The sequence below is a fragment of the Lathamus discolor genome, chromosome 5 (genome assembly GCF_037157495.1).
Source record: "Lathamus discolor isolate bLatDis1 chromosome 5, bLatDis1.hap1, whole genome shotgun sequence".
NCBI classification, from domain to species: domain Eukaryota; kingdom Metazoa; phylum Chordata; class Aves; order Psittaciformes; family Psittacidae; genus Lathamus; species Lathamus discolor.
This window is the reverse complement of record NC_088888.1, coordinates 51,304,739-51,328,283: the sequence shown is the minus strand read 5'-3', so window position 1 is coordinate 51,328,283 and position 23,545 is coordinate 51,304,739. Positions and strand designations below refer to the sequence as shown.

Here is a 23,545-nt window from a genome sequence, read left to right as displayed (position 1 = left end):
ATCTTCACAAAATCAGGACACTTTTAGTAATAATTGTATATGCCAGGAAAGGAAGCACGTGACACAGTTTTGGCATATCCGTAAGTCACATTGCAGCTAATGCACCATTAAAAGCCTCACTTGAGTTCTAACGTAGGACTGCCTGGCAACCAGGAGAAATCATGCAGAGGCCAAAGCACTCCTGAAACTGGGGAGAGCTGTAATGAATTCCTTATGACCCATCTCCAAACTGCACTCTGTGCCAGAGTGGAGCTCTGGCACAGAAGAGAGTCTGGCCTATAGCGTGTAAATAAATAACAAATGAGCAAGTCAAAGTGAAGGTAGAGATGGATGAAGTGGTTCACACAGCACGGCTATAGCTTTACACTGTCTGCAGGCTATTGAAAGTAAGTCATCATACTTTGGTTCAGGTTCTCAAAATCATTTTTAGCGCCATAGATGGTGACATTTTTTTTTTTTTTTTAATGAAAGCCCAAATTCTGGAGCTGTCTTCTGAAGATAGAGCCAAGAGGGTTAGTACTTTTCAACAAAAACGTTAGTAAGTGACCATCACTACATGGAAAAATGTAGTTTTGGGCTGAAAGCAAAGTATAGTTCATTTAAAATTAATAGCTTAATCTTTAAATTGATTAATACACTTCAAAACCAGCCTGCACATTGGGTTTTTATAAAACTTATATGAAAGTTCATTTTCTATCTAAAGAGATCAGTATCCAGCCAGCAGGACTGAAGCAACATTTATAAGAAAGGCAGGTTTTGAAGCAATTACAAATTGAAGTTGTCAATTTGTTCTTATGGATGATATGAATTTCATGCCATATTCAAAAATCAAGCTCTCAGACCAATGCAGTTGGGATGTTTAACTTTTGCTTGCCAGCAATGCACAAACTAGGTCCAGACACTTGCTGTAATCTCACCAGCACATCCAGGGAGGGATGGTGATCAAGGATTACACTTTAAAATGTTATGAGCAGGCTGAAGAAGATGGCTGGGAACAGATGGCAGTAGCTCCGCTGGCAGATGCCTGGTATCCTTCTGTGTAGAAAGAGGGAATATGTGTAATAGTCTAGGAAGGTAGGTGGTGGATTCATCTTTATAAGAAAAAGTGAATTTAGGTCTGTGTCACCTCAGTAAAAAATTACTGTGAGAACATGCCATGTCTTTTAGTTCTGTGTGAAAGAGCACCATGGGGGGTTATGATACTCCATTGAGCATTTAGACATTGTAGCAGCCTGTGGAAAAAAGGATTGACTGGGAGCTCCTGCTGGGAGCTTTCAGGAAAGGATCATGATGAGAAGGCGAAATGGAGCAAGTTGTGTATCTGTAGCAGAAGCTCAGCAGGAGCAGCTATCTACAGCAGCAAGAAGAGCAAGCCTAGGTACTTCATCTATAGCTTCTGGGTTTTTTTCAAGCCCTGTATGCTGGCATGTGTCACTGCAGGACAAGAAATCTGGGCCCCAGCTCGTCCACTGAGGAGTTTGCTTTGGTGCCCCTCTGGCTTCTCATCCTATATCTCCTTACTGTGGAAAACTGGCATGCAGATGGGAGGCAGCAAGAACAGGGCTGATCTGGCCCAGGCCTTGCCATCCCAACTGGGAAAAAAACCTGTGAGGGAATGGACTCAGTCCTTGAACTTAAAATTGTCCAAATAACATACAAATAGCTGTGTAGAACTGCAGAAAGCATAAATGTATGTCACCTAGTAGTCCAGACCCCAAATAACCGAGACCCTGAAACGCCAGCAAGTTATTCCACTTTGATGGCTGAACAACAAAATAACTGAATGAGAGAAAAGTACAATGGACCATGTTTACAGATCTTCACCTAGCAAGCCAAAGCTGAACAATACATATCTGGCCTCTATCAGGCAAAGGCAGTGGTGAGAACTGAATGACCGAAACATTGGATCAGAAAGGGATATCCCAATAGAGAGATCAGCAAGGCAGCATGTGCCTGCTCAGGACACTGCCAAGTCAATCTGTTGAGGAAGATGGCTAGGAGGATCCCAAGATCTTGATGCTCAAAAGAGACCTTCCAGCTCTTTCCTCAGCTCCTACAGTCTAATGGCAGCTCAGTGGCAGGGGCTGCCATGGGGATACCATGGGATCACTTAGGAAGGAAGAAACGCTCTGGTCCCACCTGCTGATAAAAGCTGGCTCAGATGAGATGCAGACTAATCTTCTGGGTCTGCTCAAACTGCAGATAAGACTGTCTCCTTCTAGAGGGAGGACATGCAAACTGCTCTCACCGGGGAAAGATGTGGATGTCCTGGACAAGAAAACAAAAGGCCAGGCATCAAGTGGCAAGGATGTGCCAACGGAAGGACTGGTAAATTCAGGGGGAAAGGGAATTGCCCCTTGATTAGCAGATTGCAACATTCACCAGCACATATTTTGTGTGTTTACCAAAGCATTACAATCTCCTCTCCCAAGCTGGGTGTAAGGTAGAGAGTTTATATTTTTCACCTCGCCTTTTTTGAGGAAGACTAAGTGAAATTAGGAAGAAGCCTAAAAAGACCCTCCTCTGTGAGCTGAGTGGTAAAGATGACTGAAATCCTGGGCTGGGAGATGATGTCTGCTTCCCAGAAGTAATGAGAATAATGAAACACTAATCTGACTGGTCTGTACAGATGGATTTCCAACATAACAGAGCAATGAAATAGCACATTCCCTAAGGGGAGCTCCTGAGCAATGAAGCATAATTCTTCCCTGAGAGTTAAATCTCAGTATGGCTTTTTGCTGTGAAAATACTGCACTGCTGAAATTACACACACAGACACACATGTATACTGACACTGGAAGAAAAGCTATGTTGGCATTTGTAAGATTGTAAGGTCAAAGTTAATTTTGCCAGATTTACTAATTGTTTTCAAACTGTGTCTTTTGTTTAAGTTGATTTAAAAGTAAACTGACTTACTGTGATTTGGTTTTAAATACCTTTTGGTATCAGTCATTCTGAATTATAAATAGCTTCATCCTTTTTCCTTCTTATCAAACTTTGACATATGCAAGATAATAAGAGGGATTTTAGAAATATTGATGCAAACCAGCCACCCCTGAATCATGTTAAGTCAATAGTCCCTGAGAGCTAATGTTCAGATCACAGAGGGAGTGTGTAGCAGGGGGTTGGGGAAGGGAGGGAGAGACTGCTATGGATTTTGAGCCTGAACCAATTCATTATTCACTCTATTTAAAGTTGTCAAAGACAATTTTTCTAAGCATGTATCCGTTTCCTCTCTGTTTAGAGAGGTATATGGCAGTATGAGTACAAGTGAGCAGAGTTAAAAGAAGATAGGCATGGCTTTGTGCATGCTGTAAGTGGTTTGCTGTCATCACTAAAGCTAAACTAGGGATACAAGGAGGAAGATGAGATTTCATACTAGCATTTGTCCATGCTTGTGTGTCTGCAGGTATTTCTGTGCTCTGCTTTGTTCTCTGAGATAATGATGGTTTTATTCTCAAGATAATGATTTTCTAGATTTGCATTCCTGCAAGAAATCTTCCAGGGACTGGATCAGGGCCTCACTGTGCATTCATGTTCCTGTCCTTAGAAATTCTACATCAGATTAGCAGGAGAGGGTGGCAAAAAGGCAGGAGAATTCCAGACTCCCATTTGGGTTTTTGTATTGTGTTTTCTCTGTTGGCTCCAATCCTTCAATCATTAATTATACAACTAAATTTTGCACACATGAGCATGATCACTGACTTCAGTAGGGATGCTCCCATTGGTAAAACAGTTCATATAACTTAAGTTTTGAAAGGACAGAATACTCTGTAAAATGGTTGTGTTCTTCACATCTCTGTCCTCTCTGTGTTTTCAAGTCATGGGCTGTCATTTTATTGGGATGTCAAGTTTTTCCTTGGAGAACTAATAGAGCCAGGAGATGGCAAGTTGGTTCTTGCTTATTGCAAAAAGGTGCGATGCATCTTTTGCAGAAATGTAGTCTGCAAGACATGTGAAATAATCTCCTGTCCTACCTGAGCACTACGGTCTCAGCTGGAGTACTGTGGTCCAGTTATGGGCACCATACTTCGAGAAGGCTACAAATCCAGTCAATAGAGTCCAGAAGTGAGCAAGTAAAATCATCAGAAGTCTTGAAGACATCACCATGAATACAGAGCCTGTGGAGGTAGCATGAAAGGATTTTGCTTAATCTAGAGAAGACAGAGAAATACATGACAACAGTCTGCAATTATGTAAGGAGCTCTACAGAGGAAAGGCTTAATCTGCTCACCATGTCCATATAACAAGAGATGAGCCTCACTTGCAAAATGGGAGACTGATAAAATATCTTAATATTTTAATAACTTTCTAGTTTTAGAAATATGACAGCAGTCAGATTTTATGCCAGGATAAGGATGGAGGTGTTGGAACCTTTTTCACTGAAGGCCTTCAGACAAACTTAGAATCATAGCATCATAGAATAGTTAGGGTTGGAAAGGACCTTAAGATCATCTAGTTCCAACTCCCCTGCCATGGGCAGAGACACCTCACACTAAACCATCCCACCCAAGGCTTCGTCCAACCTGGCCTTGAACACTGCCAGGGATGGAGCATTCACAACCACCCTGGGCAACCCATTCCAGTCCCTCACCACCCTAACAGGAAAGAATTTCCTCCTTATATCCAATCTAAACTTCCCCTGTTTAAGTTTTAACCCGTTACGTCTTGTCCTGTCACTACAGTCCCTAATGAAGTGTCCCTCCCCAGCACCCCCATAGGCCCCCTTCAGGTACTGGAAGGGTGCTATGAGGTCTCCACGCAGCCTTCTCTTCTCCAGGCTGAACAGCCCCAACTTTCTCAGCCTGTCTTCATACAGGAGGTGCTCCAGTCCTCTGATCATCCTCCTGACCCTCCTCTGGACTTGTTCCAACAGTTCCTTGTCCTTTTTATGTTGAGGACACCAGAACTGCACACATTACTCCAGGTGAGGTCTCACAAGAGCAGAGTAGAGGGGCAGGATCACCTCCTTCGACCTCCTGGTCACACTCCTTTTGATGCAGCCCAGGATACGGTTGGCAAACTTCTCCAACTCTGAATAGCCAAACCTGTGTAGTGGTAGAAGGCCTTGTGAGGTCCTCTCCAGCTCTATCTTCTGTTAATGTAATCAACAAAATTCACAGCTACCTTCTAAGGTCAGGACATTCATTACTGGAAGTAGATAAAAGGCAAAAAGGATCAAGACATTGTTTTCGAAAGTCAAATGGAACTTGTAAGGCACTGATAATGTTCTCTTTTGATTAGTGAATGATGAAGAAACAACTTGAAAAAATAGCACAAAACTGTAACATCACCCTTTCAGGAAAAATTTTATTTATGTTCCTGCATCCTTTCATCATTTTCCTCTTAATCTTTGGATTTTATCTCAAGGTGGAAAAATTAAAATGACATCACTAAGATAACATCAAAGCAGCTTCTTCCTTCAAACCCTTTTGGCCAAAATAATTTAAAAACTATTATTTTTAACAATGATGTTTATAACGATGAAATTTATAATCTTTGCCATGTCCAAAACACAAATAGCAGACCTGAGAACATGCAATACCCACTTCCACGTTACGCTAATTTGACAGAAACAACATCTTGCAAACCCTAGCGGAGCTCTTTTAAAAAGTGAACAGAAATGGAATCTAATCACATCCAAGTAATCTACTTAGATTGCCAAGGCTGATGAAGATACTTTTGATAGAAATCTGAGATGGAGTGTGTATATAAAAATACAGAAATGAAAATGTAGTTTTCCTTTGTTATCACATGAAACAGCAGCCCCAAGTTTATTATAGAGCAAAAAACCTGCAAAAAACTAGGGAGAGAAATTAATGCAACAGACGATAAAGAAATGGAGCTGTCTTCTTCCTTAAAGAAAAGGGGGAAAAAAGGTTCAGCATGGATCCATATGGTGTGAGATTTCTCTTCTGTGACATTTTTATTAAGGTTATGTATATGACCGTTCATCTTCATTCTGCTGGTGCTAATTGCTGTCTATTGGACCCTTCGCTACTGTGTACAGAGAACACATGCTTCCCCTCGACACTGCCATCACTGCGAGTGCACTGGATTGTTCTGCTGTCCTCAGATAGGAACCTGCTGCTGCTGCCTGACCACAACAGCTGGGAATATTCTGCTTTTAAAAGCTTATCTTGTTGATACTTGAGTTGAGCTATTACACAGTGGAACAAGCAAACAGAATGAATGGACCCTCTGCGGGCAACTTATGGCAACAAAAAAGCTTCCATGTGCTTTTGAATGTGTCTCTTGTCTTGGAATTGACAGTGATGTTTAGCATAGATGTTTCCTGCAAAGAAAACGTAATGGTATAGAGCCAGGAACAGGCTAAAAAGAAACATGCACAGAAGAACTGTTCAGCACTTAAGCTTCTTTGCAACTCTAAGCAACGTTTAGAGTCCAGTTTTGTAAAGGTTTGCTCATGTGAGCTGCCCTGCTGAAATGCAAAGGTCTGCTTTTTTTTCTTTAGAATGGCTAATTTGATTAAGAATTAGTTTTAGGTACAAAATGAGTATGTGAAGAGTATTCCCTCAATCTTCTATGGAACTTTAAAGCAATCAGCCTGAGAATAAAGTTATTTTTTTATCCATGCACACACACACATATTGCATGTATAAGCAGATCAGAGCAAAGAAACAAGAATATTCCCATATTATGAATGGACCACCTAGAGAAATACAGAAATCTGTTAATTTTATTCTATCACTTGGAGCCTAATTTAACAAAACATATAATAGTGTCATGAATTTTTCTATCATGAAGGAAGTGTTACAATCATCTAATCTAATTTCCTGCATAATGCAGACTGTAGGATTTCCACAAGCAATTCTGACTTGCACATCCATGCACTCTAATTGAAACTGTACAAGTTAGTAGCAGCACTAATTATCAGCCTTAGGTTCATGATTAGTGAATCTTAAACTGTTACCTTCTTAACACATTACCTTTTGTGAATGGTGCTGTGCTTCACTGTCCCCCGAACTACACACCAGTCTGACTATAGACTCCACATGACCTTCAAGCAGGAAAATCTCTCTCCTGAAGCTTTAATGGAGGTGTTGTCTGAGCAAGCACAGACCCTGAGTGACATGTGCATTATTCTGTGTGTGGATGAACATCTGAACATTTGGCTCTCAGACCACACTGGACAATCTGTGAGAGTTGAACTTGACACCTAACAGTCAGACTTGTAACTTGGGTCTCACAGCGATGATGATTCTTGCTATATGACCGCTGTTTTAAGCCATTAACCTTAGTTAAGTGGCCTGTTCTAGCTGTCATAGGTGACCCGTGGATGTACAGTTCTTTTCCCTGCATTCTTGGTGGCGATTTTGTCTTAAGGAAAAGCTATTCTCTTACCCTTCCCCACCGCTTCTGCCTTCTGCCACTTTGTGTTTATGCAACAGTTACAGGGTTATGAAAAACAGGGGTGAAGCTTAGAAGTAAATCCAACTATTTTCCTGTTCTATTAAAGAAGTGAGAAACCTTCTTCAAGGGGCATTGATACATTCAGAAAACAATGATAATTTGGTATAAATATGGAAGGAATTCCTATTTTCTGCTTTTATGACTGTATGAAAAAATTGAACATTTTTTGCATTAAAAAAAAATAACGTCAGTAGGTGTACAGGCTGCTTTCACTTCCTGGCATTATTTACTTTCTAAATATTATATTTAGTTCATGTTTAAAATGAAACTGTTTCCAAACAAAGTGCAGAGAAGACAGAATTTAAAAAATGAAACATCATCCCACAGGTTTTTTTTTTTTCTTAACTAAAAAAATTACTTTAATTAAATGAAAAAATATTAATTTTACTTGACACCTTTTCTGAAAAGAACCTATTTGGCTAGCTTTATTGGTTGTTGTTACAAATGCATATATATATATATATATATATATATATAGTTTGGCTGGAGGTTGCTTAACAGGTTACGCTGAGGAGAAGCTCTTGCTCACTGGTCAGAGAAATAAATTTCCAAAGGATATTAAGGTTATTAACAACTCCAGAAATTACTACCAAAATAAAACAAAAAACAAACAAACAAACAAAAAAGGCAACAAAAACCCAACAACAAAAACAACATACGATTCATTTTAACTGAGATATGAATCTGCGTCTGGTCAAAAGACTACTTTTTCACTTTCTGAGTGTTTTCCTTGTGCCACATTTTAATTCTGAGGTTGTTATGCTGCCTGGACGGGGCTAGATGTGGCAGTCCACTAAGTTTTTTGCCAAAACCCAGTTGTTTTATGTGCTGTGCATCTTCAAATTGACCGAGAGTGTGCTACATTTTATAGATGGCCAGGGAAATTGGTTCTTGTGTTCACATTTTTATTTAACGGGATGAAATTGTTTGCTGTTTTCTAGGACAATTCTATGTAATCTTTAATTTTTTCTGGCTGCAAGTACACCAAAATGTTGATCCTGAGTAATATTTTGTTGTTCTTTTATTCTCCTTTCTTTCTTGTCTCTACCACAATTCTGTCTTGTATTGTTTTTTGATCACTTCTTACCCCCCAGGCTTCAAGCATGACAAGTCAAATTACTACCTCTTTTTGTTCCCATGTACAGGAAAACAAGGACGCTGTCCTTACTCAGGGAAGGGAGGACCAGACAACGCATTTGGATAAATGCCTTGCCAGCTTTGAAATGTCTTGTAAAATTCTATTAATGTTTCTCTGCCATGCATGAGGCTTGCATCAAGTGCTTTTTTCAACAGCATCACTGCAGACAACCATTTATCAGGTGTATATTGTATGGCAGTGCGGTGTTTGGAAATTCCATTTGCCATATGTTATTCATGATCCTTGCTCACAGCCTTCATTTGTCAGGGGATTTAGATCTCAGCTGTGTTTAGTTTTTGGGGCTTGAGAACAAGTTGACCCACAGGCAGACACCTAATGATATAATTTGTTCAGTGCAAAAGGTTTGACTGCCCTCTATCAACCTTTATGCAGACAACTCCTTTGAATACAGTAATGGATGACAATATCAAAAACATAAATCTCGGCAAACTTCAAGGTTTCCTGGAAAACATGACTCTTAAACTTTAGGCACATAGACATTTGGCACAATGTCAGAAACTTTCTGGACTATTCATTTATCCAACTCTGGCCAAAAATAACCAAAGACTCTATGTGTCTGTTGATTTGTTTTGAAATCCATTCAAAACGGCAAAGAAGTTAAAAAGTAAAAGACCGGCAATTGAGAAATAAGACTTCTGAAGTATGAAAGATCCTTTTCTGTATCTTACAACATGTGGTGCTAACAAGCCAGGTCATGTCCCTCATACAAAATGCTTTCTGTGAACTTAGTGTGGTTAAATTAGCAAGTAGAAATGACATAGTTCAGGTTCCTTATGGTTTAAGAGAGTAGTAAATAAAGGCTTTGCTGGAGGAATTGCTTTGTAGGAGAAAAACACACTGACAACTGTGGGCTCACCCTCTTGGGCAGGACAGCACAGCCAGTGTAATGGTCATCTTAAGCCTTGTTGACTTCAAGGGCCCTGGTTTTCTTTTTTTTGGTTTTACAGCTGTCCCATGTTTAAATTTATTCCTCCTGTGTGACACCCCTTGGCTTTTTATTCTTCCTTTACTATGCATGCTTATTCTGTTTTCCCCCACACTACCCCTACCAGGAGGAGGAGGAGGAGAAACCAATCGTTCTGTTCTCTACTTTGCCTTCCCTTGTCTTTCCCCTTCTCATGCATCCTCCTCTCCTAAGCAGAGGGGATAGTCAGTAGACATCTCAATGCTGCACATTCTTCTCTCATTTTGTCTTATTATTCAAGCCTTTTGTTGCCTTGCCTAGAAGGACCTGTTACTGTGACACTGAACATCCTCAGCCTGAGACTGGAGATATACCCTTGAAAACACAAGACATGTTGTCACAGTTCAGCTGGGCCTCAACCTTTCCATCACTATTAGGTTTCATTTTAAATTACAAGAAAATAGGATAAAATAAATATTTGTTTCCTTTTTCTTTTCCCCGCAATTTATATTTGTCAACACAGCCTCTCTAAGCAACTTTAGGAGCAACATATGCAGATAAAGTGGACTGCACTGTTCCTCATCTTCCTTGTTACATACCCAGTATCTCTTTTCACAGCTTGAGGTTTTCTTCATTAAATTCTTCTTCACTCTCTCTCATTCATTCCAGAATGCTTACATATCTCAACAGAAGTGATCAGAAAAGAAAGGCAATTATTATAATTTATGAAAATAGCATTTGCTTTGTTACTGCTTCACGCTATTCCTCTTGTTATTCAGTAGATGAAGGAATTACAGTATTCTGTATCTCCATTTTTATCTATGCAACGTCTACTGAAAAAAAACCCACCCTTATTTCTGTTTGGAGCCCTTGGATGTACTGTATAATCCCTGTAATAGTGCCAGTAGCAGTAATAATGCAGTAAGTCATAGAGCAGTTTTAAAAAAAAAAAAATCACAGCACACAGATTGCACAAGTCCTTGCAAGGGACTTGTGACAAACTGGCTGGCAAAAGGAACAGCATCCTCTGAGTTTCAACTGCTTCTACAGATGCAGATCTGAAGATGCAACAAGATGTCTGTCTGAAAGCTGAGCTGCTTATGAAAGAGGCAGGAACAGACACTACGCTCTACTCTCGGATAGCAGTCATTCTGTAGACTGCAAACATTGGAGTATGGCTTTTAGGTACCTTGAGGGGAAAATCGCACTTTTTTCATTGTGCGCGTTCTATGTATATGAAACAAAGGTGGACAAGGGAGGCCAGCTGGCTGCAAAGTATATGTACTAGAGAAGAAGCAAAGACAGGAGCAGAACAGACTGGAAGAGAGATATGGCATAAAGAGGTAAAGTGGGCAGCAAGTTTTAACTTTCAGAAGACAGGGCATTAACTTCCTGTACATAAATTGGAGACTGCTGTGTCTGTCTCAGATATACATCTTCAGCACTGCTGAAGAAGAGCTTCTGTGTTTGAAAGTTTTTCTGTTTTCTCCAGCTATAGTAACTCCTTTTCTAACAACTTAATGAAAAAGTATTTATTACTTATCCCAATAAAAGGTGCTTAATTTTTAAAAAGAGCAACAAAGATTATTTCAATAAACATACAAGGGCAATACACATGCATGAGAGATGGCTATACTTACTTTTCCACATCAGGTACTTACAGCATCTGCTATGGCTGTATTAAGAATTCGTGAACATAGCTGGGCTTGTGCATGAATGTGACATCTTCACTAAGGACATGGTCTGGTATATTCAGCCCAGAAGCAGCAGCATCCTGTTGCCAAACAAGAATATCTCTCTTGCCATGTGGTCCAACCAGGTAATTCACTCTCTTACCAAAACATGAGGCTTTGAGGTAGAAAGATAATGAATCCATCAGCCACTGCGAGGATAAATCAGTTGTCAAATGCTTTCAGCATGTAAGTAGCTAATTAAGAAAGAGCATCATTGCTGCATTTTGACATTTGCAAATGGCAGATGTAGAGCTCCAGAATTTGGCACATCTGAAACTGCAGAATATGTGTGCAGCTTGGCTCTGCTCAGAGCACAAGTTATCCTGATCTTTTTCTGTGAATTATTTGGCAGGACTTCTTCTCCTGCCCCCACAAAACTGTCAATTTTCAATAGTAAATCCCAGTTCTAAGCATTCTATTCTAATTCTGTATCCAGGCCTGATATAAAACAACTAGTTTTCTCCAGAGGGCCTATGCTGGTTTCTGCCAGCTCAGTATCTGGCTCTGAGTATTTCCTCATTGTTTCTCCTGGTTTGACCAGTCCTTGCTCCCCTCTCTAACTAGGCAGAGTGAAAAGTTGTAGTAGGCATGCCCTGATTTTCTTATCTCAAAGGAAACTCCTTTTCCTTTCAGATTCCCTGTACAATCTGGCAGGACCACCCTCATTCATCTCTGTCTCACCTTGAAACTCCCACTAAGACACAGTATTGCCAGACAGTTTCATATATTATGAAGAAACCTTATCCAAGAAAATATAAGACTCTGTGGTAATTGGTTTTAGATAAAACATTTCTCCCCTTGCATAATCCATGTCAGGACAAAACCAAGATACACTGAGGGGGTCCATTACAGAGCAGTGGCCACTAGCCTATTCTCCTGTAGAAGGCTCTGGCTCCTTCCAGAAAAAAAGGGAAAACTCACTAGGAAAAAACCCACCTATTTAGTTTTGTAAGTGTGAATAGGGAAGCTTTAAAGCAAATCAAGATGAAAGCTGAAAGACTCTTGCAGTGTCTGGTCATGAAAGGTATTAGAAGGTCATATTTGTTGAAGGTATCAAACACTGAAATACAGTGGAGGGACAGCTAGCAGCAGAAGGGATTATGTCTACTGATGTTTATGAAGGTTAGGTCAGATCCTAGTCCTAGCATGGCTTTCTTTGAGGGCTGGCTACCTCTTCCTTCAAAGGGAAATTACAGAAGTTGCTACCTGCAACCTACAAGAAGTCAAAAGAGAAGAGAATCTTCTTCTGAAACAACCTTTGGGGAAAGCAAAGTGAGAGGAGTGAGCACAGTGGTTCAGTCTGGCTAATAGGCCTAAAAGAATTTGGCTTGGGGCCTGCTGGTGACTCTAAACAAATATTTACTCAGTCTTGTCAAGTTCATTAACTCTTCATATATGTATTCTTATGCAGCGTACAGCCAAATCATCAGAGCTCATTTTTAATGTATATTTCTATATGTCAGGAAAGTTTAAGCTTTCATTTCATCCAGCTTTTATTTAACAGATTTCGCACCTTTGGACTTTGATCTTTAAGTTGGCACACCAGAACTACAATGAATGGACTTCAGCTAAGAAGTTCTCAGTAATGCACACTTTGGCTGTTCACCTTTCAATGTGCAGTTACCGTTTTAAACTCCTGATGCCTACTGTGGCAACTGCACAATAAAACCCATCAAACTTTCTTTTATTCTTCAAATTGCTAAGAATGTCACTTCAGCTAAGTCATAAGTCATGACAAACAGAAATACAATAAATGTGCCATTATAAAGTAATCTATAGGAAATTATAGGAAATATTTTAAGACAGTCAGAAACATGCAATTTCAACACATCTACATTGGATGAGAGTGCCTAGGAACAGGCTGTTCCTTTGAAGCCTAGTAATAAAATCCTCCAAAGGAAAGATTTCATAAATCGTGACCTACCGTAATGACCTGAATCTGGGAAGAAATGAGCATCAGAAAGCCTTGCTTTGGTTGCTAGCCATGAAAGGAACTCAATACCTCACCCTCTGGAAGGATTCTGTAAGAGAAGATTATTTATTTTTCTATGTACTTATCTACAAATGAATTCAGTTGGACGGCAATTACATGTGCTGCGGAGGTTTAAATATATCATTCACTTAGGATCTATTGACAACTGGTACCTTCTGCCTTTACACAACTCCTTAACTCCCATTTTTCTCCTGATTCATACAAAACCAAGTAATTCTTTCCTTCAGAGATTTTCTGCAGGAAGGAAGCATGGTGAGGCAAATCCTCAGGGCAGTGACAAACAGTAGCTTTACAACCACTTTTACTAAAGCAATGAACTATAGATAACTTGCATTTCATATCCTTCCAAGGGGAGTTTGGAGAATATTCTGTGGGGTTGAGTGATGTTTTCTCTAGGTCTCTCTTGGTACAGAGATCCGAGTTAGATTTTCTTTTTTTCTTAATTGCTCTTCAGCTTGTTTGAATTGGCTAATCTGCTGGAAACTGCAAGGATGAAATCTATATTTGCTTTAGAAGATTCTCTGTCCCCCTGTATATGAAGTCAAACAAATAGGATACACACACAGGCTGCAAATGAAAGAGCTGTAGCCTCTCTAGGAAATATTGTGTGGCTCCCTCATGAGGAAGACTTTCAGTGGGACTTAACATTCTGTGTTTTTTTAAATAGACAGCTCCTTACCACACAGAGAGGGAATATAACCAGTGTGAAGTTGAGCAACCATAATCATGGTTTAATATCTTGGGCAAGGTGGATTTTTGTCTCATGGCCTTCCATGAGACTGCCCCCAGTATCCTCACAACCATCCCACAAAAAGGGCAGCCACCCTGCCCTGCCAGGCAACCCAAGCACCAAGGGCTCTGCCTCCTCCAGCCGGGCTGAAGGGGAGAGAGCCAGGAAGATGACATGCTGAAACAGGGGAAGCAAAGGAAAACAGAGGGAGAGAGATGTGAAACCTGATCCACCAAATAACATTAAGACTGATAGTGATTTTCCACTCTATCTAGTAGGTCAAATGATCTTATAATGCAGTGCTACAGAGAAAGAAGATGGAAATATTTTCATTTTCTCTCAGAGTCAATATTTCCCTGGTTGAAAATTAATCGCTGTAAAAGAAGTTTAAGGGGAGTCTGTCAAGGTTTATTCAGGCTTCAAAATAACTTTTTAAAACACTGGCTTTTGTTGTTGTTGCAGGTTTAGAGGTCAGAGTTTCCCTCCACAACATTCTTCTCTTGATAAATGATCTTTGCAGCAGCCAGCCAGGTATTTTTTTATTTTAGACTTCTTGTGTGTCCTGCCATAAGAAAAACTGTGCAGATATGGGGGAAAAGGTAGAGCATCCGCAGTCAGCCCTATTAATGTCTTACAAATCAAACAAGATGACTTACATTTTTTCTGGTTTTTTTTTTTTTTTTTTAATATCATTGCGATGAATCTTCGTATATGAACCCACCACCTGATTCTGAAGCAACTGGATTTTGAATTTAGGAAATGCCTTACGAAGTTACCATTATTAACCCATGAAAACCTCCAATAGAATGCCTGGACTAATGACAACGGGCCATTACCTGTGGATATGCAGCTTAGTGACATTTGTCATGTGGAAACTAGGTGTAAATTAGAAGCTGAGCTTGAAAGAATGTGCTTGAAGAAAGGGTGAGAAGAACTTTTCTATGAGCTATGATATTAATCTTTTCACTAGAATCTTTGTCCCCTCCAGACACAGAAATTCAAGATGAAAAAGATATACCAAGCCAATTAGTCTCTCCCCATTGGTGACATCTGAACTGGATTACTCAGGCAAAGTTTGGGTTCTGTTTTACAGCTGCTTTCAGAAGCAGCCTGGATCTGGAAATGGAGTACCTCAAGGAAACAAAAAATAACACAGCTTTCTCTCTGTCACTTCATTTGCAAAGCTGAATCAGATTCTGCCACACACACCAGAAACAGCCCTCAAAAATCTGTGCAATTCACCAGGAGGGCTGTTAAGACCAACAACAGGAGCAAAGCTGGCTGCACCTCCCTGTGACTTAACCACAGTGGAAGGCAGGAACCTCACTGAGGGCCTGTGACTCCAAAATGTTATTTCTTCTTATCATACATCAGAACACATCTGTAGAAGCTTTCTGGCAGAGATATCAGATGTTTTGGTTCTTTATCATCACAGATTCATTATTTCTTGTTTGTTCAAGGTTTGTTTATGGTTTTACATTTTGTTTCTTCAGTGACAACTTTAATTATTCAGTGATAGCACTTCTTAATTTGCTAGACACTTTTAATATTCTACTGCTATATTCCAAGGGAGCTTTTCAAGTTGGTAACAACAAAAATATTAATGAGTAAATAATGTTTTATCTCTAGGTACTGTTTCAGCAATTCATTTTCTTTTTGGCACTCCTTTTTAAAAGTGATTTTCCTCTAAGAATTTACTTAAGACCTAATGATTTGGGTTCACTGTAAATGTAATGATCTCTCTTTAACCCATATACTCTGGAAGATAGTAGATCTTTCCCTGGGAGGCAACTGGAGCAAATCACTATGACATTTCTTATCTGGGGGCTAAGAATCAAACTGGGACATGAAGTGCCTCCCAGACTGCCACAGCCTCCCTTGACCACAACACTGAGGAACTTCATGCAAGTTGATATAATGTTTTTTTTTTGGGTTTTTTTTTTTGTTTTGGTTGGTTGGGTTTTTTTTTTTTTGTTTGTTTTTTTTTTTTTTTACAACTGACAGCCACTGTTTTAAACCAAAATCTTAAAGTCTAATCTACCAAAACCCAACTACACTAATGATGATTGCATGTGCTTCCTTCTGTCTTGTTTGCTTTGTAACTATCGTTCGATTGGTGAATTGCTGCCACCGGGCAAGGATTCAGAGGAATATTGCCAGTGTTTACTGAACATGCTCAGTGGGTCTGCACACTGTATGGATGGGCTGTTGGCCATGGAGCACCGTTACCCTATGAGGAATATGGTTTCACCTCTCTACAGAGGGGTGCAGACAGCGAAGGGTAAAATGGGCAGCAGGGAAAGGGCTGAAATGGAGGACCAGACTTTGAGCTCTCTGGAAACCAGGGATCACAAGCCATGAATCATGCAATAAATACAGAGCCAAACGTTTGGATGAACAGAACCCTTAACAATTAATTAATTGTTGACTTTAACTGCCTGTGCTGCAGATGTGCTATCATTTCTACAGAGCAGTCCCTCACCAATCTCTTCAAGTTGTTTACAAAGTAATTGGTAAACGCAAAAAAGGAAAAAAAACCCCATTCTGGTATGAGAGCTGCTTCCACAAACTCATGGATGCGTAGGCGTGCACACAATGAAAATAGGAGAAAGGTTGAAGTCTGCATGATGCTTGATTTTATGAGAGCTTATGAATGCCCCTTGGAAAAGATTTCATGTCTTATTCTCCCATGCTTCCTGGATTGTGATGCTTCCCATAAAAAAAAGCAGAATATCCCTTCATTTACAAAATGAGCTGGATTTAACTCTATAATTTGTAAATATTTATACATATTTCCAAAGAATACATGGGCTGAACTGCATTTTTTCCTGATTACTTATATGCCTCAATATATCATCTTAGCTCCCACATCTTGTACTTGCAAAACTGAACTTTCAGATGAAAAGTCTGTACAAGATGACAACAAATTGGCAGACTGTCGCAAGAGGAACATTCTTAGTGGCATGCAACTCAGACCTAATCAAATGTGATATGAACTCATTTTCCATCACATTTTCTCAGGTTTGTGGCTGCAAAAGAGCTTTCCGATATTAGACCCAAGTCCTACAAGCACTCATGCACATTTTACACTATTTTCAGAGATAAAGACGTCCCACTGCACTCAGCAGCATAACTTTGTACCAAGTGCCCTCAAGATTAAAGCTCAGGTGATTTGAAGCTTATATGCTACATGGACTACAGAACAGCCATTTCATTTTTTAGAATACATTTCTTCCATTGATATTTCCCATGCCACTTCAGCATTGAGGCATAATTGTTTAACATGTAACACACCTATGCAAATTAAAAATATTACAAACAAGGGTAAGAGGAAGTTGAAACACCCAAAACTCTTTGAAAAGAAGCTGAGGCAGGTGCTCAGAATCAAAGACATCACATACACTCAAGCCAGGATTTGCACACAAATTTTGTTGGGACGATCTGCTTATGCTGCAGGGTTACCTCACTGTGAGATTTTAAGGCAACTAATTTCTTTTTCACTGAGTCACTTTGAAACCTTTCTGAAGGGGATAGGACATGGTAATAAAAAATTTACTAAAATACACAATAATCTTGCTTTGAATTTTATATCCTCCACCTATGACCTTTCTTTCACCCCCAGTTCCATATATTTTTTGTATTTGTGTGTTTTCTTTCACTCATAATCATTGAAATGGTATCAGTGTACACGTGTGTAAATGTGTGTTCCTGCTAGATTACTGAGACAGAAATTTGAAGAGTTCTGATTATTCAACTTGGAGGTATTCATGACCCTGACTTAAATGGAAGCATAATTTAAAGAACGTTAGCGACTTACGGGAAGTCAGATCATATTTGCTAATGAGTTTGGAGACATTTAAAAGTAGATTAGGAAGCTGCGTTTCTAACCACTTCAGAGAGTGCCCATCATTATCTCCCTCTTTCTTCCCCTTGGTACGTGCGCGCAGAGGAGGAGACATCTCATGACACACCACACTCATTCTTGCAGCCCTGTACTGCAGAAAAGTTCACTGGTGTTTATAGGATGTTTGTGGTGACCCCTGGGATACACTCTCATAATGAATTTCAGACTGTCTAACCCAAGCCTTTTGACTATCTGTCCAATCTCCCTGAATTCTTAACCTCACACTTCCTCCTACTGCACGTCCTTCTGGGAGACACTGGATACTCGGGATGAAACGTTTTAAAGCCAGTGCCCGCAGCCTTGTCAGTACATCCAACACTAGATCTTACATAGTTGTTTATTTTAGCGTACATCTCCACCCCCTTCACTTGCTCACAGGAAGGGTTTTTTCTTACAGATCTCAGCCCTGCACTTGAGAGAAATCTTCCTTCTTTTCTTTTTCTGGGTCTTCTTTTTTTCCTCACAATGAGAGAGAAGACTGTAGGAACAGGTTTCATTGGGACACAAGGAAAAATAGGTGTTTTTTTCCTGCTGTTATGTTCAGCCACGGAGTTAATTGTTATCATTTAAAAAAGAAATTGCCCCTACACCCATATTTCTTCAGAAAGCCAGCCTTTAGTAAGCTGACCTCATACAAACTGGAAGCCCTAAGTAACCCCTTGGCTGATTCACGATTTATCTATGTCAGGGTGAAGTGTTCCACATATTAGCTGGAGGAAATACACTTCTAGTTTGTAATCTTGATGAATAGTTATCAAATTTATATATTTTTAATGCTCATTTTAGTCATTCGTCATTATTTGGAAGACCTTTTACAAATATTGCCTTGAAACTTCCAATGAGTGATGTATTTATAAAAGGAAAGCTGCCCAAATGGGCAAAGTTGGAAAGAAAATTCCCTTAAAGGAAAAAGCTGATGCCATCCCACCCGACAAATGAACACCAGCACTAGACAAAACAGACTGCATGTAAAATACATTAACATTGCAGGTGGTTTGCTCTGGTCATGTTCCATGCTTATTTTAAAAGTATCTTATGAACCCAAAGCTACGGAACAGGATGGGAGTGTATGAAAAGGAAGCTTTACAGAGAACCACTTATGTGGAAATTATTATTTCTATGCAGAGGCCGACTTATCTTTTTCCTTAATTATCATTCTTAAGGCATGGACCAGCATCACTCAATTTCAGCAGACTACTATAAACATCAATAATCTGTATGATCAACTAGTAGGCTTTCTAAACCATTAAAAATGCATTGCCTTACAAAGCAGTTATTTTTTCCTGTAAAGAACATGTATTTGAATGGGCTTTACTGCCTTTTTGCTTCTAAAGCAAATGGTGCCATGAGGAAGATGACAATGCTGAATAATCCAGCACGATATTTAGGTCTCTGCCAAAAAATCACATTTAACATATTTCTGGATATGAAAGATAGCGTTTCTGAGCACAGAGTGGTGGAAGGGTTTTCAAGCCGTTCTTTTCAGGGAACACTTTGCTACCTGATATTTTAAAGGTTGTGGTAAATAACTCTAAATCATTCTCCCTTAATCAGCTCTACAATAACAGGGAGAGAAGCTTAGACATTAAGAAGGACCTTTTTCTCCTCCACCAAGAATAATGAATTGGAGAAATGACCTCAGGGGCAAAGTTGTTGGGACAAGGCAGAAGGTCAGTCAAGGAGCAATTAAATGCTGTCCTGTGGGAAAATGGTAAGTGCAGTCTCAAAGAGTTAGCTGAAAAGGGCTGAGTAACAGAGGTAGATGAGAATATCCCCGTTGCAGCACCATTACGTAGTCTCATGATCTTTCAGGAAGAAGCCACAGAACAGGAGGACTATTAGGCCTGTAATAAATACTGAGTTATCAGAGTAAGGGGGAATTGGGATATAAACTCCAGATGGATTTAAAGCACAGGCTCATTTCTCTCACCTCTCACAAACTGTGTAATAAGCCAGTGCGCAAGTCCAGGACATCAGTCAGCTGTAGCTTTTCATGTTAACATGCCACAAGCAGGTAGCTGCCCGCAGAAGTTTGCTCTGTCTCAGTCCCTTGAATCTCAGTGGTCTTGCCAAAGACAGCATCCATAACTCCAGGATTAAAAAGCATAATGTAATAGCAGACACTGCTTCTGTTGCGAGGGAGAGGCTAAAGCAGGTCAGCCTCATTTACACTGAATTTGCTTGCCCCAAATTACACACCTGTGCAGGGTTAGGAAATACCAGAACTATGTAGACAAAGTGCAAGAGGACTCCAAAGTCTGTGCCTGCAATTACGTGGGCATATCTATACTAGTATATCAGTGCCAAGAACTGTTCATGCAGATACAAGTCCAGTCAGCCAAGCTGTTAGAGCTGTTCCTGGCCATTTACAGCGGCCTGATCCAGCTAAAGTTACCTCTTCCCTTTTGTCTTGGAAATTACCTAAAAACAGTATGTCAGAGAGCACCCACAGCTACACTGAAAGGCTTGGAGTTCAGACATCCCAGTGACCCCTGTTGGCCCCATTGCCAAGGAAGGGTTTTCACACTTGTAATCTGCCTGTGCAGGCACAGTTAGAGACTCTCTGGGGGACAAGGCATTATGAATTCTGGTCTGAAGGCAAGATTAACCTCTACGAAATAGAAAGATTACTCTGCCTCCTTGTGATGAGAGACACGGGACAAGAGCAAAAAATTCCACCAGTTCTGGAGTTTGGGCCTTTGGAGTTTTGGGTTAGTTTTTTGTTTGTTTGGGTTTTTTAAGTATTTTGGATGACCTGCAAGTCTTTCATATTAGTAACACTGGTATAGGACTGTTTTTCAAAAAATGCAGCCACACAGCATTTTTTTAAAGTTGAGGGATAGAAGGATGGCAAGAACGCAATACCCTAGTACCACCACTGTACTACCTCTAGGTGATAAGCAAGTCTAGCTCCCTCCAACCACCAGGTCTATTTAGATCCACCAACCTAGAATTAGGTTAAGAGAAGCCTGCTGTTCAGGCAAGGTAGCGCATTCTGTTACTTTCAGCCTAGCACACAGACCCTGATCTAAAAAATAACTTCAACAATAAAGCTGCAAAGCCCACCTGAGAAGAAATGCAGACACAGAAGCTGTGACTGGTTCTCCTGCGAGCAGCTAGCAGGGCCTGAATGAGACTAGGTCAAGAGCATCTCCATTTCATACTGATACACTGCAAAAGCCCTGGGTTTCGTCAAATCAGTTAATATTTGGAAGAAAGAGTATAGCTACACTTGGGATTAGCAGAACCCAGACAACATACTTACGCAAGTGTTAGATTTCTCCCCATTTCTGCACCTCACCCAAACTAAAATTCAGCAATCAAACAAAAATACATGGCACAGTATTCCCAGCAAGCTTCTTCCTTCCTATGGAAAAGGAGAAGGTGACCCACAAACTCTTTAACTGAACTACTCACTAAGTTATCCCCCCTAAAATTTCAGGGGCAGACAGGTATCTGAAGAGAGAGATGGTTACCTGAATGCTGTTAAAATTCCTGCCAGGTTCTCTGTGGTCTTAGATCTTCCATTTTACTTCCCCACCATTGTTCTGGTGAAGGACACATCAGCCTCGTATTACTACAGTCCTTCTGTATCAGACTAACACACTATCACTACCACCTATGACCTAGAAAACCCTACTTACAAAGATTTATCTTCATAATTACACACTGCAGTATATATTTATCAACACACTTTCACAACTCTAGGTTTTCTAGATTTCTGAAATTTAAAAATAATTTAAAAAAATAGCACAGGAAGTAGTCAACAAACAAATCTAAACTCACTCAATTATCTGAGCTCCCAACAAAAGCCTAAACAAAAATCCAGACTCTCCCTGCCAGCACTCAATCCAGCTTCATCTATTTCCTTTTCCTTTTTCTAATCCTCTTTTATGCCCATCAGCTGGTCTCTTTAGTGTAACATTGCCCAGCTGCATCTGCATCACTACTACTTAACCCCTTATTGTCTGGCTCTATATTTGCGTATGTATAGTAGAAGACAGAAGCAAAGACCTATGGTTTGTTATGGGTAGTCTTATCTGAATTACCATTTTTTAAAAAATACACTGAAATATAGACTATTTTCTTTCACTTTTTTAGTATTTATGAGAAGAGAATAAGCAAAAAAACCCTCAGACAGTGTTTTTGGATAGCAAATGACCTTAGATCTGAACTATGAGCATAAAATCTGGGTGCTAAGCTAGCCAATGCTTAGTCATAAGCTGGTGATGCCCTCAAAAACAGGGGAACTTAATCACAGGTTTAGCTGCTTGAGGTTATAATGAATTCAGTTTGTTAGTCTCAATGTGTTATTTACTTACAAAATTCTTCCTTTCTTTGCTTATGTTACAGATTTAACAAGTAGAAAATAATCATAACCAGTTATTAGAATATACTCGGACAATGGATTTCAGAGCTTTTTTTACATGTTGAGAATCCACTAGGAAATTTAGGTCCAGATAGGCTCTTTCCTGGGAGGAACCATGTGAGTAGTTGGTTGAAGTAGCCCTGTATTTTAATTGTACTGTAGTTTGTTCCCACTAGCAAGGAAGTAAACACTTCACATACTGCTATAAAGCATTGACTTCTTCTCATATCATTTTCACTTCATTGTAAGGATTTTGTTAGTAATTCAGCAAAAGATATTATAGCAAACACATTAGATACTTGTTATTTGATTAACTGAACAATTGAGTAATTAGATGAGGTGAGATGTAAGGATTTTTTCCTGGGATATGAGTATTAAAACTGACCCCAGATACTTAAGGGAAGTCTTGGGTAGTTATGTAACTTGGAAATTTTCACCACCAAGTCACTCCACAGTTGAAAGTGATTCATTCTGGGGTGTAGCATTAATTTTATGGGGTCTATTATTATGTGAGGCTGTCTCTCTATGTTTGTATTTTGACAGCGCTAGGATTCCATAGCACAGTTTAAGAAACCTTCAACAAACCCAGAAATACAATCCTGGCCCTGTAAAGATTCATTCTGTAAAGATTCATTCATTTGCTTAATACGTGGGTTATGAAAGGTCATTTTTGTCCACCACAGCACTTCTCCTAACATGCAGGGTAAATCCAGGTATAAATATAAGCTGAAGACAGCCAGAGCTACCAGCTGGATTGAGCTTTAACTAAAAACTGCTGCTTGGAGATTTGCACATTTTTAACCATCAGAGTACTTGAAGCCAGGCTTTATTTTCATGAGACTTCAGCAGTGTTCTCAGTAATCTAAGTTGAACATTCTCAAATTATTCTGAAAGCAAGTCAGTGCAAAGATGTGTTTTTCATGTATAGGTCCTGACTTGCTGATTTTTAGGCATCTGGGTGTGATTTTTTTTCATTATTTTTCCCTCTGAACTGTACAAACCCCCATATAAACAAGAGAGTGCTGACCATCTTAACATGTATAATGGTGACCTTTCTATATACAAAATGCTCTCAGATGTATAATAAAAGAATTTAAGAATGAAATATATGTCTTAGCTATCTAAATTATTCTTATCGGCATTTTTAGTTATAAGATAAATGTTATGTTTGTTATATTTATCTTGTGTTCTAGATAACTAAGGAATTATACTAAAACCTTTAAATAAACTGAATTTAATCCCAATCAAAAAGTCACACTTTGAGTCAGATGTGATGTCAACTTTGAAATAACAGTGCTTCATTATGAGGTATTGTTTAT

At 39.6% G+C, this 23,545-nt stretch overlaps 1 long non-coding RNA gene across 3 annotated transcripts; it reads right to left on the bottom strand.

Annotated features, from left to right (window-relative positions):
* Positions 1 to 6,246: 6,246 nt before the first annotated feature.
* LOC136014323 (uncharacterized) lies at positions 6,247 to 21,688 on the bottom strand. 3 transcript variants are annotated; one of them, XR_010612637.1, is made up of 5 exons: positions 21,334 to 21,688; positions 13,155 to 13,251; positions 11,159 to 11,271; positions 10,097 to 10,179; positions 6,247 to 6,295 (listed from the first exon to the last, which is right to left on the bottom strand). It is a non-coding gene; the product is annotated as an uncharacterized LOC136014323 (long non-coding RNA). The 3 variants fall into 3 exon arrangements; XR_010612636.1 differs by lacking the exon at positions 6,247 to 6,295 and having other exon boundaries at positions 7,911 to 10,179; positions 11,159 to 11,345; XR_010612635.1 differs by lacking the exon at positions 6,247 to 6,295 and having other exon boundaries at positions 7,911 to 10,179.
* Positions 21,689 to 23,545: the final 1,857 nt, after the last annotated feature.